The sequence below is a fragment of the Pyrgilauda ruficollis genome, unplaced genomic scaffold (assembly GCF_017590135.1).
Source record: "Pyrgilauda ruficollis isolate IOZ18807 unplaced genomic scaffold, ASM1759013v1 scaffold186, whole genome shotgun sequence".
Classification (NCBI taxonomy): Eukaryota; Metazoa; Chordata; class Aves; order Passeriformes; family Passeridae; genus Pyrgilauda; species Pyrgilauda ruficollis.
Genome location: NW_024517651.1, coordinates 599997 through 604874, shown reverse-complemented (window position 1 = coordinate 604874; position 4878 = coordinate 599997). Strand labels below are relative to the sequence as shown.

At 49.3% G+C, this 4878-nt stretch overlaps 1 protein-coding gene across 3 annotated transcripts in view; it reads right to left on the bottom strand.

The window, feature by feature from the left end:
* CTDSPL2 (CTD small phosphatase like 2) overlaps positions 1-4878 on the bottom strand; it is a 30287-nt gene that overhangs the window by 25198 nt on the left and 211 nt on the right. The window lies entirely within an intron of this gene.

Below are 4878 nucleotides of genomic sequence, written 5' to 3'. Positions count from 1 at the left end.
GGAAGGGAAGGGAAGGGAAGGGAAGGGAAGGGAAGGGAAGGGAAGGGAAGGGAAGGGAAGGGGGATGCTGCTTCTCCCCAGCCAGGCTGAGAGAGGCACGGGCAGCCAAGGAACCCGTGTGGGGCTCCCCACCAACCTGGCTGCTCTGTGGGGCCAGGGAAGCCCTTGTGGTACAGCCTCAGCCTTAGACTGAATTACCTCCCTTCCACTAATTAGCACCTCCCGAAGTACAGGGTAAATCAAAGCAGCCGTGGGTTAGAATGGCCTAGGGTAAACGGAGTTATGATTTAGACTGAATTGGTGCAGCACAGGCCAAAGTGCTCAGAACAACTGCTCGGATTCGATCCGAGTTCCTGCTACTTTATTAACTTAAATTAGCTATTCCCAAACACAGCCTAAATAAGGACAGGATCCCTCCCTTCCCTGGGAGGCTTTGAGGATGCTAATGAGCCCTGCAGCATCAGCTGCCTGGCCCTATTCTGCTGCTAACAACACTCTTGTTTATACATATAAGGTAATTAATTTACAGGTGACTTCTAATCCAAACGCTTTGGAGTCCTAGATTCTTTTCTCCCACTTACACCTGGAATATTAGCAATGACTAGCAGGATGTATTTTTTTTAACTATGCTCCTTTAAGTAAGTATCCACAGCTTATTTTCCAGATGCTGTGGAGTTAACAGCTCCTTTTAGTTAAACTTATTTTCATGACAGTATTGTACTTAAAATTCTACTGCTACACTAAATACTATGGGCAGAGAACTGGAGGTGTTTCATGCACCTAACAGACTCCTCACCCACCAAAAATGAATTCTGAATTCAGACAGTTAGGACTGTTAGGGATAACTTCTATTTCCATCATCTCTTTTCTATGTAACTCCAGCAGAACATCACTTGGTGGGCAGTGGATCCTTGCTGGATCTAATGCAGCACAGATTCCTAAATGTAGGCTTTAGGGTCATTTCCAGCAGGATGCACAGAAATCTGACTGAGGGGGCTGGACTCTGAAAACTTCCCCCATGGGGAGCTGTATTTTGAATGTCCCGATAGAGCAGAGATCAATGTGCTGCTGAGTTAATCTCTCCACCAGCAGCTGCACAACTCCTTCCCTGGGCTTGGCCACAGATCCCAGGGTTACCCAAACACTGACCCATCAGATAGGGAAACTGAGGCAGCAAAGGCTCCATCTCCTCAGATCCCACATGCATCCCCAGTGCTGGCAGAGCTGGAAGTGCACTGTAGGCTGTGCTCAACTCCCTGTTTTCTTACAGCAGATTGTCCTGACAAGGGTTTTCCTTGGATCACAGGATATGATGAGAGAACTTATCATTTAAGAAGTTAAGAGCACCTTAATCAAAGTAATTACTGAAACTGATCTGATTGGGAAGTAATTTATTTAGAAAAAGTTAGGACTGCCAACTGGGAAGCTCCGACCCAACCCCTGAGCTGATTGCTTTAGATGTGGATGATTTCCCACTTAATTCTTCAAGTGCTATTGAAAATGTCTTCATCTGTGAATGTCAAATATTTATTTTTCTAAAACACTAAATAATGGCCATCCAGGCATCTCAACACGTAAACAACATGTTAGATAGGCTTTCAAGCAGCCGGCTGTACGTGAGTTTCTCCGAAGCAATCGGAAGACTGCACCTCACTGCACTCCAGGGAATTCCCCCGGGATGGAGCTCTGGGAGGGCTGGCACTGCCACATCCTGCCTGGGAGAGCTCCTCTTAAACCAGCTGCTCAGGGCTTGTTCTTCCCTCCCAGGATCCCAGCAATGATTCCACGTGAACAGCCTGCCCCCTGAAAATCACAACCCATCGTGGATTTGATTAATCAACTCTGCACTTGTGGTGCACATTTGCATTTTCTGAAGATTTAATTGGGATGTACAAACATCAAATCGCAGAATCCTAGAACGGTTTGGGTTGGGAGGGACCTTAAAGCTGATTCTGTTCCACCCCCTGCCATGGCAGGGACACCTTCCTCTATCCCAGGTGCTCCCAGCCCTGCCCAGCCTGGCCTGGGCACTGCCAGGGATGCAGGGGCAGCCACAGCTGCTCTGGGCACCTGTGCCAGGGCCTCACCCCCTCACAGCCAGGAATTCCTTCCCAAAATCCCATCCAGCCCTGCCCTCTGGCAGTGGGAGCCATTCCCTGTGTCCCTCCATCCCTTGTAAAGGGTCTCTCTCTATCCTTGCCAGCTCCTTCAGGTCCTGGAAGGCCACAGTGAGATCACCCTGAAGTTCTCCTCTCCAGGCTGAACAATCCAATTCTGCCAGGCTGCCCCCAGAGCAGAGCTGCTCCATCCCCTGATCACCTCGGTGGTCTCCTCTGGACTCAGTCCAGCAGGTCCATGTCCCTCCTGTGCTGGGAGCCCCAGAGCTGGGAGCAGCACCCCAGGAACTTTTCATATACAACAGACAAAAACCAATCTCCTCTTTGAGACGTACAAGAAGTGCTGACAGCGATTCTGGGGCCAGCAAATGACGGGATTTCAGTCAGACTTGGTCCTTTACTCTCTGAGGAGCAGGAATCACCACGTCTGATCCACTCTCAGTGATGAATGAGAAAAGCACTTGTGGAGAGGAACACTCCCGAGGAATTAAGGAATGAGGATGCAGTCACAGAGGGAGCGTGTGCCAGGGGCAGCCTTTCAGTCTGGGATGATCTCAGTGGTCCTGCAGCCACATCACCAAAGTCCAACCCCCAGCACACATCCCTAGGGAACAGGCTTCCCTAGGGACACCAGGCTGAAAGCAGAGGGGCCAGAACTTGGACGGGGTTTGCACAGGGCACAGCTGCACACCCAAAACCTGGAAAAGGCACTTTTAGGGTTGTATGATTACTCATCCAGCTGTGATCCTGAAATGATCATGATGATGCTCTGGAACCCCAAGGCACCGTCCCAAAAGGACAAGAAGTCTCAAGCTCCTCCCAGAGCACACACATGTCTAGAAATGCACAGGAATTTTAAATTTATGTCAAATTCCAGCCCTACTTCATGCATCCTGCTTTTACAGACTCCCAGAATGGCTGAGGTAGGAAGGGAACTCTGGAGTTTCTCTTGTGCAATCCCCCTGCTCAAGCTTTTCTTGCAAGTTCTTGCCAAAATAGTTCAGCTTGACTTTCAGAATGGTTTTTACAAAAATGTGCAAGTGCCCCGAGTTGTTCTTCCTCTTACACCTGTGGAAAAGTTTCTTCCACAGAAATATGAAATGAATATTGTGCACAGAAAATCTGTCAAAGGAGCATATGTGATTCCCAAAGTCTCCTGCAAACACGATTTCTCTTGGTGTCAACCTCACGGCATTACAAGAGATCAAAGAAGAGCCAATGCAGGATGGAAAAACTTGGGAAGGTGAAGACTCAGTTTCCTTTTGAATTCTGACAACTTTTTCTGGTTTTTTAACTGCTTAATGCTACTGAGCCTCTGACAGTGTCACATCCTTGTGCTGGGGAATCACCGCCCTGGGAGGGGTGCAAGGCTGGGGATGGAAAATCACCTTTCAATTATGAGATGCACGTACGGCCCCAGCATATGTGGAATGTTTACATCCTTAGGAAAACAATCCAACTGTTCCACTCAATCTCCAGGGCAGACTGACAGGGGAATTTTTCTTTAATAAAGAACTTTGATGGAACAGGAATGTCAGCTTTAGTGCACACTGCACTGACTGGAACAGGATCAAAACTAAGTTCCACACGATGTTTTCAGGGGAAAAGAGGAGAATGTTTCATGGAATTTAAGTCGGGATTTGGCTTGCATCCTAGAACATATATCTTGTTATGAAAACTGCTGAAACACTTTTAAGTGGGCAAGCCATAAGTGTCCTTGGAGCCATCCAGTCAACTGGAAGTCACAGAGGCAGAACCTCCTAAAGTAGAAAAGCCTGAAATTGGGAGGGGGGGTGAGGGAGGGGCAAGTAATCTTGGAATCCTATCTGTTATCCAGAACGGCTCCCTTGTGCCTACAGCGTGAAGTAGTTACAACTTGTTTTCTGCTATTGTCACAGATCCAGGACGTTACTCTGGCTAAATCATAATCTCTTCCTGCCTCAGTTCATCCATGTGCAAACCTGGTTCGCTAACTCTTACCTTAATGTGTCATGGGGCTTAATTAATAACACTTAGGTCTTTTAAGTCCTCTACAAACATTAACTACTTCTTGTAACAACTCTCCAAGGTATTATTATCCCCATTTTACTCATGGAGAAACGGCAAAAGAGGTTGTCACTTGCCCAAGGCAACAGAGTAATAGTTACACTTGGAGATCCTCTTCACGGGCTACTCTAACAGTGGAAACATATCAACAAAGGCAAAGACAATAACGACTAACTCGAAATTACTTTTAAAAGCGCACCATGAGCATCTAGAAGACGACGGAAAATCCCTCCCAGAAACAATAGGCTTGGGACCAGAAAAAGCATCACAACTGTCACCACAGAGAACGAAGCGCCCTGGACAGACCTAGGCTCGAGCTCACCCAAACAGCCTCGCGCACACAGCCAGACCTGTCCTCTCGAGCGCTCTTAAGTACCATAAAATTGAGCAACAGGCTCGCACAGTGCTCTCCAGTAACACCGAGCGAGCAGATAATCAATGTGGTATGCAGCATGCTAATTCCTTCCGCCGCGTTCCCAGCGGGGACCGGGAATGCCAATAACGGCCCTGGACGGCGGGGGTCCCGCACGGTGCTGACGGCGACAAAGTTGGTGTCCCCCGCGCCCCGGCGCGCTGACATCCCTGCGGCCGCCGCCGGGAGCCCTGGCCGGGCAGCGCGGAGCCCGTCCCGCTGCCCCCGGGGCCGCTGACAGGCGCGTCCAGCGCTGCCGCCCCGGCGGCGACAACACCGCCAGCAACAGGCGCGTCCTGCGCG